Source organism: Watersipora subatra, chromosome 7 (genome assembly GCF_963576615.1).
Source record: "Watersipora subatra chromosome 7, tzWatSuba1.1, whole genome shotgun sequence".
NCBI classification, from domain to species: domain Eukaryota; kingdom Metazoa; phylum Bryozoa; class Gymnolaemata; order Cheilostomatida; family Watersiporidae; genus Watersipora; species Watersipora subatra.
Window position 1 is genome coordinate 24,386,115 of NC_088714.1, and position 15,980 is coordinate 24,402,094.

The following is a 15,980-nucleotide window of genomic DNA, read 5'->3' on the forward strand; positions in this document are numbered from 1 at the left end:
CGTAATTGAAATAATTTTATAGACTAGAAATTTCACTGTCATACAGCCCACGACCAAAGTGATATTGGAAAAAAGAAAGGGTACTGATGGTTGAGAAATGCAATATTAGCAGTCAAATGACACTGCAGTGCAATAGGATAACTGGAATGGTAGCTGTAATGTAATGGACTAGGTGTTATTATATACAACAAACAGCAATAATGAAAGAAAAGATTATATGTTTATATCTCTCCCCTGCAATAGGAGAAATGCAATATTGGCCAATATTAGAAGTAGAATGCACTGATATTATTAGAATAACCAAGATTATTAATATAGTAATAATATAAAACCAATGCACAGTTATGTTTACATTTCAAAACGTCATAGCTAACAATATCAAAAAGTGATATTTATTATATAGATTTTTAGAAAATTTATTTAAAAAAGTGTTTGGTAATGACAAACAGCAATAATGAAAGGAAAAGATTATATGTTTATATCTCTCCCCCTGCAATAGGAAAAATATTAGAAGTAAAATGCACTGATATTATTAGAATAACCAATATTATTAATATAGTAATACAGTAATAATAGAAAACCAATGAACAATTTTGTTTACATTTACAAACGTCATATCTAACAATATCAAGAAGTATCAAAAAGAATATCCAAACTTAGTAATAGTAATACAGTAATAATAGAAAACCAATGCACAATTCTGTTTACATTTCAAAACGTCATAGCTAACATAACAATATCAAGAAGTATCAAGAAGAATATTCAAACTTATAATTAAATATCATAATCTCATAAAAAATCGTTAGAAAAAAATATCATCGTCACTTCTTTTACTTCCACTGCGTTGTACATCAGTTAGAATACCAAAGCACTCAAATGTGTCTGAAATGTAATTGGCAAAAATGAAACGATTTCAGTACTCCTTACATTAATTACCGAAACCTTCGGCAATTCGACAATGCTATAGACTGGTGAAAAGTGCACGTTATATTTCCATGAAATGCGCACGACTTAATCGTTCTATTTTTTGTCGCTTGGTGTTTCAATTTCCGGTTTTAACTTTTATAAAAGTGAGGCTTAACAAATTTTAATAACGATTTTTGTCCAAATAAATCTGTCTATATGCGTATAATCCGATCAAATGGGTAAGTTTTAAGATAATAACGACGGTTTACAAAGACTTGGTAACATATTTAAATAGGTTTGTATGTGTTTTGTATCGTTATTATACTTTAATGACTCTACAAAACGATGGTTAAATTTGTTGATGAAATTTTGATACAAGGGTATCGTCTCATTGTTGATGAATAATTTTCGGGAGTTGTGTGCACATGTGCATTTATCATAAATCTCCCAAGCAATCGCTTCGCTCTGTTTGGTCGTGGGAAAATAAAACAACTGTAAAGGTTTTCAAACTTTGTCAAACAACTGCAACTTTCAAACTACATATCATGAACAAAGTGTAGTTGTGTAGAAGTGTAGAAGTTTAGTTGTGTAGAAGTGTGCTTGTATTTGTACAAACTACATATCATGAGAAAAATGTAGTTGTATACAAGTGTACTTGTATTTGTGTAGTTGAACTAAATTGAAAGAGAAACTAAAAACAACTGTAAAGGTTTTCAAACTGTGTCAAACAACTGTAACTTTCAAACTCCATATCATAAGAAAAAAGACTTGTGCAGGTCAAACAAATTACAAAAAATAAAACAACTATAAAAGGGTTTAGATATAAATGTGAAATAATTAGCAAGTAATAGCTAAATTAAGCCGGTTTTGCTACGATTACTATAAAGGATGGTTCGGTAATGATACAATTATTACGAACTGAGAAAACAAAATAAAAATCCTCAATATGTTGAATTAATAATAACAATTCTTGCATAGAAGTGTGTGTTTAAAAATTCTATTGTTCCAACAGAAGATATCCATCAAAACTTTGAGTACGATGATACTATTATCTCTCGATACCGGTACAAATATAAAAATGAGATATCATACTTTGTCTGACCGAAAGGAGAGAAAATGTCGAAGTGCTTCTCACAAATACAGTATACTTGTCCGCATGAGAAGAAGCCCTCCAACCAAGATGTAGTAATTGAACCTTACAAAAAATATTTTCAACAGGAGCATCGTAATGCGTAGCCGCATTGGTAAAATAATCAGTGTGCCCTATAGCTATAGACGGAAAAACACACATACGGACGGGTACACCAACTTTGAGAAATATATATATACTAGCTGTAACACCCAACGTTGCCCGGGTAATAAAAAAGTCTTTGGACAGAAAATTGATTTGTATTTAACATATAACAACGTTTCCCATTCTTACTTTCAAACTACATATCATGGGAGAAGTGTTTTGTGTAGTTCAAATTAATTAAGAGAAAAATAAAAACAACTGTAAAGGTTTGAAAACTTTGTCAAACAACAGTGCCTTTCAAGCTAGTAGCCTGGCGTATTGCCAATGGAAAATTCCACTAAGCTAGTTAATAAGGCTAGGCTTATAATGACTGTAAGCCATTACTTTGCATCTGCATTGTTGTCCAGCTCTGCTGTTCTAATAATAGCTATAGCCGAAATGCGTACCAACAGACCAACATAAAATATATGTTGTCAAAGTATGTCTGTATATTATACAGACATACTTTGAGAAATATATATATATATATATATATACAGTCAAACATGGATAACTCGTCCACGGATAGCTCGAACACATGGTTAATTCGAACGGTTTCTTTGGTCCGTTCCCACGTAATGATAAATTGCTATAAATAACTTGAACTCAACACTGTTAACTCGAACCGTTTTTTGCCCAACGGCTACTGAAACGGTTGTTATCGCTTTAGAAAATCACTTTATTCCAATCCATAGAGGTAAACCTCAACTTTTTGTAATTCGTAAGCGTCGTTATTACCACCATCGGCAAAATATTTTTGTCAACGACTTTTCTAAAGGTTTGGTGAAATTTGATTTATACCAAACATCCGCTTAGCGATCGCCCTTCGGAAGCAAGGTAAAGTGAGGTAATCTTTGCATAAACTTCAAGAAAAATCGGCAAAATTGATCGTGGGTAAAACGCTCAACAGAAAAAGATGTCTTTTCTTTTGAGCATTTCAACAACGATCAAGTTTTGCCAATGTCAATCTAAAAAACGTCCTGGCAATAACATCACCTCAAACAACAAACCAATCTCAAGTGATAGAAAAATCTCTATACTTTTTGATAAAAACGTTTTAAACTTTACATTAGAAGCATTTAATTTGAAACAAGCCATTTGTGCTTTTGATTTATATTATAGTTTGTATATGTACATGTATCTACTAATAAATAAGTAAATACATGGACTTGTGACAGTGCTTGATAACTTGAACGCTCTGATAATTCGAACACTTTCGCTCGGTCCCGTGAAGTTCGAGTGATCCATGTTTGACTGTATATAGATAGACAAAGGCATCGTAACGTAACGTGTGGGAGCAATGCTAAAATAATAGCTATTGCTAGACAATCAAAACAACGAATACACATACGACCACATTTGAGAAATATATAGATGTAGCTAAACCCAACCAAAATGATTTTTACTTTATCATGGTCTTATAAGAATGTAATCATTTACTGAATATTTTGCAGGGCAAGAGTAGAAATTTTTGCTGTACATTTGGGTGTTCTAATACTCCAGCAAAAGACAGTATACTGAGTTTGCACACCTTTCCATCGGAAGAAAAACACCTACACAGACGTAACAAAGACTGGATGCCTTCCAAATACTCTGTGCTCTGTAGTGATCATTTCACAATAGACTCTTATCGTAAAGCTCATGGTAGGAAGATGGCTGCCATACTAAAGCCAACTGCTGTACTAAGGGTATTCATTCTTATTATCAATATTATCGGAATTATAACATAACTGTTTATGATCATGATGCTATGCTCAGTTATCTTGAGTGTTATGCTGTTTGCATAACACCCAAGAACCAACATTTTCCCACAAGCAAACACTCGCTTCGCTTTTTTGGGAGCTTTATGATAAATGCATATGTGCACACAACTCCCGAAAAGTATCTGCGAATGGCCAAACGCAAACCCTTATACCAAAATCTCATCAACAATTTTAACCACTTTTATGTAGAGTCGTTTAAGTATAATAACCATACAAAACACATATTCACCTATTTAAATATGTTATTAAGTCTTTGAAAATTCTCGACAATATACTCAAACTTACCCATCTGATCGGATAATACATAATTAGACAGATTAGTTTGGCCTAAAATCGCCATTAAATCCTGACAAGCCTTATTTAATCAAAATTAAGACCGGCTAATGAAACACCGATAAAGCCGTGCGACAGAGAGTAGAACCATTAAGTCATGCGCATTTCACGAGAAAACCGTGCACATTTCACCAGTCTATGGCATTGTCCAATTGCCGAAGGTTTCTGTAATTAACGTAAAAGTACTAAAAAGTAATCTTTTCTTTTTTGCCGATTTTAAAGATAACTGACATTTTGGACACTTATAATGAGTACTTTGATATTCCAACTGATGTCAAAAGCAGTGAAAGCAAAGGGAATGACGATGATGATATTTTTTTAACGATTCTTATAAGATTATTACAATATTTAGTTATAAGAATAATTATTCGAATTTACAAGATAGAAATATATAGTGACCAATGATGGGCAATGTGTTACTGTTATTATTTTCTAAAAATTTTGTTGATGATACCAAGGCTGTGCCCAATATCGCGGTACTGCCAAGCCGTTTTTAATATCTTGCAAAAATATTTAATTATAAGAATAATTATTTGGTTTATAAGAATATTATAAGATTTAATTATAATAATAATTCTTTGAATTTATAAGATTGAAGTATATAGTGACCGATGGTGTGCAATATATTACTGTTATTATTTTTCTAAAGATTTTGTTGATGATACTACGGCTGTGCCCAATATCGTGGTACTCCCAAGCCATTTTTAGTATCTGCAAATTTAAGTTATAGGCCTACACTTTCTTATAGATATACAGCTATTTCCATGACAACCAACTAAAATTTGTTGAGATTTTTAAATTCAGCATAATTGTTTGCGTATAAATACAAAAGTTTAGATAAATATCACTTCTTGATATTGGTTGCTATGACGTTTTGAAAAGAAAACAAAGTTGTGCATTGGTTTTCGTTTCTCAAACTTTAACACCAGTTTTCTCAGAACTATGTTTTCGCACTAATGGTAAACATGCATTCAATTTATTGACCATAAAATCTGCTGTAATTAAGCCGGAATCAAATTTTTTTTGCAAAATAACTGAGATTTTTTTTTCTCCTTTTAGTGTAGATAACTCTAAATCTCCCCCCCCCCCCCCCCCCCGACTTAACCATGGTTTCTGTGATCATAACCAATTTTTTCACTTTGGTTACAGATCGCTGTTAAAACCATTCTACATTCGACACAACCAACTTTCAAACTGTGTTTATTACACAGCAGCTTGCCATTTTACTTCAAATGTTGCATTTCTACTATTGCAGGGGAGAGATATAAACATATAATCTTTTCCTTTCATTATTGCTGTTTGTTGTACATAATAACACCCAGTACATAACAGCTACCATTGCAGTTCTCCTATTGCACTGCAGTGCCATTTGACTGCTAATATTGCATTTCTCAACCAGCAGTACCCTTTCTTTTTTTCCATTATCACTTTGTTCGTGGGCTGTATGACAGGGCAATTTCTAGTTATTTATGGCAGACTGCGATCAGTGTACTATTTACCAGTGTGTATGCATTTGAAATCAGTTTGTATATCTACGTAGCTACCTGACATGTTAATTATTAATGTTGCCCATAGCATGAGCAACATTGATAATTTTGCAATATTTTTGGAATAGATCAATATATTTTTACTCGCACTTTACAAAGAAATATTCAACTTTATGTTTACAAATTTGCAGGGTAGAAAGTGCATAGTGTATAAGCTTTGTATCTAAAATTTGAAACAAATATCTTGTGTATTTTAGTAGTTATGTCAAATTACATGTAGCAACAAAAATGTCTCTTCATTCTTTCAATGTAAACAATGATGACTCACTTGCCTGACTAGGTGAATGTGAACAAAACAATGGGTGCTACGTCTCAAAGAATGTGACTATTTTTTGTAGGACACCACAGCTTGGCATTGCCCAGTCTAGTATAGTTAATAGCATTGAACTTTAAACCTCTGGAATGGCAATCACTTGACTTTTACATTGATAGCAGTACGTGATGCTTGCGCCATAGTGGGGAGCTAATCGTGTACTAGTTCCGTTTGTAAAGAAACAGTGAAAAATTACAGAAACGTACATGTTGAATGGTTGTTTTCCACCTGGATGTTAATGAAAACTTCTCCTACACAACGTTTAGAGTGCCCTGATAAAAGAAAACCTATTTATAACATATGGAGTAAAATATAATAAATGATAAGTGAATGTAAAATAGGTTATTGTGGACCATATTATTCATACAAACTGTTGTATTACAAATGCATAAACCCAGCAAATGATATATTTATACAAAAACAACTGTTCCATTATATTACAGATTATATTATATATGCATAAACCATAATGGAGAAACTTAGCACATAAAGTATTTCGATAAAAACAACACATATGCTGCCAAGACAAACCGTTTTCAAGATTTAAGTGATAATAGCTCATGAATGTATGATATGTATAATACAGTATCTGTGAAAAATGGAATAAACTACTGCAACAACTAAACGAAAATTAAAAACAGTTGTAATAGAGGATAATCAAAATAATGCAAACAAGGAAATGCAGGAATTAGTGTAATCAGATATCAAATCTATACATACACGTTACAGAAACTGCGTAAAAGGAGATTTGTATAGCACTGGATATTGAGCCAAGGTGCATCAGAGTTTCTTAGAACTAAATCAGATTAGAAATAGCAGTACAACAACAGCTACAGATGAATATTACAGTGATTACATTATTACTGGCCTTTAAAAAGTACTGCTTTAGTATTTTATGCCGCAAATATGCACCTTGCAGTTTGAATGTTCGATTTTAGCATAATGATACCGCTGAAGATCATAAAACGACTGCATAAGGTTTTTCATCAATGAAGCAGTGGTTGGATATGCCATCTGCTGTGTCCGTAACCTGTTTCCCAAGGCATAGCACATCACTAGATCCTACACTACTGATAACATACACCACACAACCGAGTGGATCTGGCTTTGCATTAATACGAAAGTATCGATCTGCAGCTAACCTAGCAGGGTCCTGATGACACCGTTCTCCATTTTTTTGTAGCTCGAGTAGAGTATAGAGATGTCGGTACTGGATACTTGACTTACTGGTAACCAGCGACTGACGGCCAATGTCACGTGACAGCACTTTAGTTAGCTTTCACACAATGTAGCCAGCTATATAGACTATACCGTTACCTATAACAGAAGTTTGACATCTGAAATCATTTTGGGCTCCACAAACTGATCAACTTCTAGAGTAGCCTGTATGATGAGAATCTCGTTTTGAGCAGTAACATTACCTGTCTTACCAGTGTCCAATTTTGCACCACATTTGCTGATAAGTTTGCGAAAGGTAGCCTTAAACTGAGTAACAGTAGGATTATTATTCCAACCACCTAAACAAAAGCATCAATTATAACAATTACAGAAAATCAACACAAATGAATGTCTTATTCACATGAAACACAGTACCCTTAAGATACAACAATACAGCTAATAAAATAAGCTAAAATAAAATAAGTCAAAGTCCTACCATAACGCTATGTAAAATGAAAATGTGGCAATCTTCACCGGAAGTCATTCACAGAGATCTTAGGCATAACGTTTAATGGAAATTTCTTTATCAAGCGTGGATCAAAAATGGATTGCATCCATGAGCAATAGAAAGTGAAGATTGAAAAAATATTTCAATAGAAATGACAACAAACAAATTGCAGAAATACTGCAAAAAAGTACTAACCATTGCCACAGATGCATTATACTAGAGAGATTCACATCAACATCTTCTGCTAAGCTGCAGACATATTCATAAGCACTTGCTGTGGCAGCTGTCGCTGTTTTGCGCCGCTGTTTGAGGTTTCTGAAAGAATTTCAGATATATCTACTTCAAGTTGAACAACCTAGCAGCACTTTGCTTGACAATATTGTTTTGAACTCAATCAATAAAAATCACCATTCAATATTGAAAAATAAACCTTTAAATGACTGGGCAGTGTAAACAGTGTGGGCACAGCATCTAGTTTCAGTCGAACATTTTGACCTGTTCTGTCAAAACATGGATCAGTGAAATTTTTGTTGAAGACAAGTGCCCAGGGACCAGGCACGCCAACTTAACATGACGCCGGCCAGATTTCCGTACTCGCGAATGACCTTTGCCAATCCAGGGGTTTTGAGTTCAATGATTAATATGTCTATGGTACCGCGACTAAGCTTTTGCACTTCTGGATTAAAGATGTGGTTGCGTCAAATTTGAGATGATTTTAAAAGAAAGTTTTTTTGTCCATCAGTTAATATGTTGTTTGTTGTGTTAGGCGATCTCATTGTCAAGATGTTTGAAGATTAAAATCGAAAAAATTTGATCGCGGTAAAATCGCTCAGGCCAAAAAAACATGCCCAGACTTGCCCAAAATGATGTAACGCGTGATACAACCTGTCTCTATCTCTCGTATTCACATCGGCAATTGCGATAAAAGTCTAGTCCTACGCAGCGCTATTGGCATATATTTTATTTTGTATTTGCTCATGTTAACTAGAATAAAATTTTAAACCCAGCTACAGATATCTTATTACCAATGTCTCAAGCAAGGAAAATTAAAAACTTGTCATATTAACTTCTTCTAAATGCTGAGCAAACGTTATAGTACCGACTATCAATTCAACCGGTCTGCAGTAATTATGTCAAGCAAACTATGTAGGATAAGATCTTTGTATCGGCACAGTTCCGTCGCTACCCGTACTAATGATATACAGCCACACAAAAGCCCCACCCACATGATGCCCGTCGCCTATCCTGGAGGAGGGGCTGTATATCATTGACCACACCAAAAACTAGTTTCTTATCTAGTAAAATATGCAAGCTGCGTCTTTGAAAAGAATATGTGGCGAAACAAACTACATCCCTACAAGTCATGTACATTGTATAATCGACTGTCAACGTTATCCAGTCATTATTGGTATCAATTTGTAGAAAAAAATTCACTGGTCACATTTGATTAGTTGATTCAAGTACTAAACCAATGGTCGAGCTATGCAAAAAGCGCCTGTCCATGCAGCTCTGATTTCACGCCATAAATTCATCTATCAGACAAGATTTCAGCACAGGTGTCAACGGAGCTATGATGTATTCAATGTTCTGCAAATCGTGTTTTGCATTATTTTCAACAATATTATTTTATTATATAATTTTTACAAGCAAAAAAATTTTCCCTTTATCATAAAGCTTTTATTAAAAATATCCACTTAAGTCGTGGCCACTCACATAGTTTCAGCTCATACAATGTTATATTCCTACTGGTCACTGACCGGTAAGATGAAATTTGAATAACAGCTTTTGTCTGCGGTCCCAATAATATATAATAATATCGTGGGATCCAGGCCCGTATTTCTTGGGGCGGTTGGCCGGCTGAGCCGCCCCAACTTTTTAGGAACTTTCCGCGGCTAAGTACAGTCAAACTCGGATAACTCGCCCTCGGATAAAATGTAACATTTCATCTTAAACACAAGGTTAACTCGAGCAGATTTGTTTGGTCCATTCCCACGCAATGATAAATTGCTTCAGATAACTCGACCTCAACATTGTTTATTCGAAAAGTTATTTGCTCAACGGCTATGGAGACGGTTTTTATCGCTGTAGAATATCACTTTATTCCAAGCCATAGAGACAAACATCAACTTTTAGTAGTTCTTAGGCGTCATTATTATCACCATCAGTGGCAAAATATTCTTGTTAACAACTTTTATAAAGGTTTGCAAAATATTAAGTTTTACCAAACATCCGCTTGGCCATGTCCCATGAAAGCGTGGAAATATCCGTATGAATTTAAAATAAAATCGGCAAAATTGATCGTTGTTAAAACGCTCAAAAGAAAACGATATCTTTTTTCTGAGCATTTTAACTGCGGTCAAGTTTTTCCTATTTTAATTTAAAAACGTCTCATCAGTCACATTACCTAAAACAAAACAAACCTCAAAAAATAGAAAAATGTTGATACTTTCCAATAATTTTTTTTTTTAATTTCACATGAAAGGCCCGGCTGGGGCCCTACATAAGAGAAACCTGTTGAGGGCTTACACCGCCCCCCTCCCACTCCACACCCCCAGGTGTTCATAACTAGTCGCCTAACATTAGCCGCCCCAACTTGCAACCAGTGAATACAGGCCTGGTGGGATCTCCCTTTTACGCCACGCGACGTCCTAATCTTGGTTAAGGTTCTAGCGAGTCACTCGTAACCCTGGAACCTATAACGTGCATAGACCCATATTTAACATACAATAGGGGAAACTCATCTACTGCAGCAAACTCAAACAAAACATCATGGTTTATGAAGCACACATTCAAGCCTCTCTTTCCCATTTATGGCAGCTTTTACACTGACAAAACTGCTTCGGCTGGTGGGACTACATAAACATCCTGTAATCAATAAAACAAATGCAATAAATATATGTCATTCATAGATATTTCATTATCTATCTACTATCTACTGAAAGCTTTCAAATTGGAAGTTAAATAGATTGCGAGTGTAATTTTAAAAATGAATAAATCTTTAACAAAAGCATAAGTACGCCAAGCCAACGATTCGAAGCTTTGGTTTAGGAAGTTGAAGGTGTGCGTTGATCCATTGATTTTCTTTACTTCCTACAAGTGATAAGTGAACATCTAAAACCAAATTATAAATCTAATTTACTAGCTAAAATTACCAAAGAATATTTGAAGCAAATACCGGTATGAAACAATAAAAAATAAAACGATGATTGGTGATAGCAAAAAGTTATAATTCTATTAATTAGTACATGTATTCGTGAGTACTAAAATTATTACCTTTAGTATATTAATCAATCTAAGCCATTGTATTGCTAGATGCTATAGATTAAAAAAAGCCGTCAAGAACTCACTGTGCATCCTCATCTCGCACGCGCGCACAGGAAATTACATTATAATCTCAAACAGGGAAATATAACCTGAATACAAACTCAACAGTATATCTATAGGAGACTCAAAGTAAAAAATACATTTACCTCCATTCTCCTATCTTTCTCTGTAGCACTTTAACTACCTGATGCTCAGAAAACTCGAACTCACACTTGCAGTAACTTTACAGTAAGTTTTACAATTCTGTTGTTCGTCAATAGAACGTGTCGATCGAGTAATTCATTAAAGTACCGATGTTAATTAATTTAGTAAATATCGATGTCCATGCAATTTAATAATAGAGTAAAATCTCTAAATGTGTGATCACAGACAACGCGTTTTACGAGTAATAACATTTATTACGACCAATATAAAATTTTCATGCTGATGATTGGCTAATGAAACGATCTTATATTTATCGCTCGTGGACTCTTTTCAGATGTATCACTCGTTACGTCACAAATGAAGCACCCGCTGGAATGTGAGCTTTTTAAATTATGACCTCATTCAAACACATATATCTCTGGACATAGTGTACAAAGACAAAAATGACATTAAATCGTAGCTGATGTTTTAGCCTTTTATTAGTCTTAATTTCATTGAATCAAATTTTTTGATGCAACCACATCTTTAAGCCCCACCCCTACAAAAAAGACCTCGAAACTGACCAGGTTTGAGTAGCCTGTTTTGACAAACTGTTGTTTTTGCGAAGTTGTCCCTCGTCAAGTAGGCGAGTAAAACAACAGTTTTTCAAGACAGGTTATGCCGTAGAATTATCTTCCTTAGAGTGATAACAACACGAGCGTTTCCAGTGCCAACAAGGAGTGTTTAGGACACGCCCCTTTTTGTGCTAGCCAATCGTAGTGAATGACTAGATCAATAACATCAGCCATGAGAATGGTTAAACAATTTAAGGATCATGAATTTATACAGTTAAGATAGTAATTAATGCTCATATTAAAGAAATTATGATTATAGTTTATTACTCTAATATAAGCTTATTATTTTAAGCAGTTCTATACCGACATGACTTGCAAAGGCACTGAATTGATAGTGTTAAGTAAGTGAGTTAATGCAATCAGTTACTCATAGATAAGATAGATAGTCATAGTAGGGTTGTATTACATTAGTGTGATGAGAAGCTAATTGACTGCCATCAACTATGAGCTGTACTACCAGGCATTGCCCGAGTAATAAAAAAGTCTTTGGACAGAAAGTTTATTTTTATATAACATATTGTATACAACATTTACCATTCTAACTTTTAAACTTCATATCATGAGAAAATATTTTAAGCAGTTCAAATGAATTAAGAGGAAAAAGAAAACAACTGTAAAGGTTTTTAAGCTTTTTCAAGCAACTACAACTTTTAAATTTCATATTGCGGTAGATGCCAGGCCATGACGTTACATTTCTTATTTTATTGTATGTGTTGCCCTTTTTGTTTTATTGTTGTTTTACTCGTTGTCCTGTCACTTGCCATCACTCATGTTGTTGTCTTATTTGATTGTATGTTCTTTTTATTACATCGTTGTTTTGCTCGTTATGCTATCACTTATCGTCACTTAAATTGTTGTCATACCAACGCACTAGCAATCCTTTTTATTCACCTTGTTAGCCGGTATTCTTACCTTTTGCCGTTAGCCGGAACGGGTGATGTTATTATATATAAAGGAGCGCACTCACATAGTTGTGCAGAGCAAATGGCCGTACGCTCCTCGGCTAGTAGATTTCCTTCTCTAATTAAAACTTGAACGAAGCCACACGCAAATTATTTCTGTATGAAATAGTCTAAATTGTGCCAAGTAAAGGCTGGCAATTCCTTTACGCTGTTGGTAACAGTAGAATTACGCCGAACCCGGTAGGCACCATCTAAAAATTTAGAAATCAAACTCCTGCAGACATCCTGCCCTGCTTGCAAAAGCAGCCTCAATAGAGGAAAACTGGAGTAATACGGCAAACACTGAGGGTTCCGAATCTGGCCAAGATAGCTGTACAGCTATCCCCTACATTCTTAGAGAAACCTGGTGTTTTAGGATAAGCAAGTTATCTAGCACTCCAGAGAAGGGTTGATGACTGGCACTACGCCAACCACCCCCACTCTGTAAGGCGCTCGATACTTCCAAAAAAAGGCCTAAGCACTCCAAGTCAGGCCACGATAGTCTATAACGGTCCCCCTCACTAGGAGAGAAGCTCAAGTCATGTCTCAAATGAAAGCAAGGAGTGTAAACCGGGACACGTACTGACTAGCTGATACCATTGGGCAACTTGTTAGATTAAGTCGGAACCCGGAACCGGCCTCCCAGTTCAAAACGCCCGAGTATAATGGCATCGCAGACCCAGAATATTTCATTACCAGATTCAGAGAAATCGCAGCTGCAAATAGGTGGGCCGAAGAGGCCAGCACACTGCACCTCAGAGAAGCTTTAAAGGGAGAGGTAGAGTCCTGCGGAAGGGCAGTCGGGGTGACAGCCAGTCGGATATTGGCAGGTTCCGCTGGACGAAGATGCCAAGGAAAATCAGCCATCATCACTCGCTCAGGATTGTGGAAATGGAGAGTCCTTCCTTTCGGACTGACTTCCGCCCCAGTCACCTTCCAGCGATCGATGGAGAGGGTGTAGCACGAGCTCCACTGGTCAAACGTTGCTATTATACCTAGATGACGTGATTGTTATTGCACCTGATTTTGAGACCCACCTCCAGCGGCTGGAGGAAGTATTCCAGAGGATGCAGCAAGCCGGACTCAAGCTCAATCCAGCAAAGTACTAACTTCTACAGTCTCAAGTGCGATACTTGGACCACATAGTAAGTAACGAAGGGGTTGCCACAGACCCAGCCAAAGTGGAGGTGGTGGAGCAGTAGCCAGTTCCGCTTGGAGTCCAGAAACTGCAAGAGTTCTTGGGTATTGTCGGGTACTACCAGCAGTACGTCCCTAGGTTTGCCACCATTGCGAAACCCCTCTACCGGCTGGTGGAAGGAAGAGCCCTAGCGATGGACAGGCGAGAAGCAGACAGCGTTTGATACCCTGCACCGCAGCCTCAACACAGCACCGGTGCTGGAGTATTCGAATCCGGGGAATACCTATATCCTGGACACAGATGCCAGAGGGTGCGGCGTAGGAGCTGTGCTGTCATAGCAGTATCGCGACCAGGAACGAGTGATTGCTTTCTACAGCAAAACACTCACCCCCTCAGAGCGAAATTACTGCGTGACATGCAGAGAGCTGTTGGCAGTGGTCAAAGCGGTAAAACACTTCCTGGTACACTTGCTAGGGCAAATAATACAATATTTTCTAATGGTATCATTATATAGTACTTTTTTAGATTCTTTAGCAAAATGCTTCTTGAAAAACACCTAAAACAAAAAGGCTGTTTTTATAATAATAGCAAATCTTTTTATGCATCAATCAAAAGTTGTGTTTATTCAAATTGGGTAGTTTTTATTAGTATGCCATGTATAACGTATTAGCATTTGTTTGCAAAAATCCAATAGATTTCAGAAGTCAAGAAAAAGGAATTTCAGAATAAAGTATAACTAATAGCTTTTGTAGATATAGCCTATATGTAAGATTGCTAGGAAAAGGCTCTGCCACTCAATACCTTCTTTCCTACAAGAGCTAGTGCTGAGCATGTACCCTCATACTATTTCTATAGTTCCTATTTATTAAGCTCTGTTGATAAATAATATTCTGTTAATGTGTAGCTTGCTGATGGCTGTCATTGTCAATCAGCTTTCACTTCATATTATCATAGAACATTGTCTGTAGCGTAGATTATCCTAGAGATCATAGGTCTTCTTAGAGGTCATAGGTCATCCTGAAGGCCATAGATATTCCTAGAGGTCATAAGTCAACCTAGAGATCATAGGTCATCCTAGAGGTCATAGCCCATCCTAAAAGTGTTAGCCCATTTTAGAGCCCATCCTAAAAGTGTTAGCCCGTTTTAGAGGCCATAGATCATCCTAGAGGTCATAGTCCATCCTAAAAGTGTTAGCCCATTTTAGGGTCATAGGTCATCCTAGAGGTCATAAAACCATGTTCTGTTGATACTAGTTTTTTTGCTTCAGCCCTCCCGTTTCTTTTTTACCCATTATTTGTCTCTAAACACAAATGCTAATGCTAATGGGATTCAGGCTGTCAAAACTTTCCGATTAAGATTTTTTTTTAAACTATGCCATGGTATGGTGTACAGTTTTTATTCAGTATTTGGAGTCAATATTTTAGGAACATTTTGTGCTAACATCAACAGGAGTCCTTCTGAGGAGAGACGTGTTCAGAAGCGAAAGCGCATGAAATCTAACGGGTTTGAGATGATTAACAATGCAGCGTTAAAAGCAAATGTTTGTAAAAGGTTTTCTGATAGTTGTATGTTTATGTTTAAGGTTTAGCTCTTACAACTTGACAGAAACACAACTAAAAATCTTTTTCTTTAGCTCATCATCTATAATGGCTTGTATGACACTGCCTGGCTACCCAACTACCACACCTGTTGTGGTACTGAATCTCCTATGGTACTGGACCTCCTATGGTACTGGACCTGCTATGGTACTGGACCTCCTATGGTACTGGACCTGCTATGGTACTGGACCTGCTATGGTACCTGACCTGCTGTGGTACCTGACCTGCTGTGGTAAAGGGTCTGCTGTGATGGTGGTGCCTTACTTACTATGGTAAAGCTGTTAAGAATAAAGCATGCTCATAGCCTGTGTTGACATACACACATTGTTGTGAGGTAGTTGGTATGCAGGCAGTAGCTATGAAACAAGCTGGTATAAACTCTTCATTGATGTCAGTCTAATTATGAAAAGCTCAACCGTT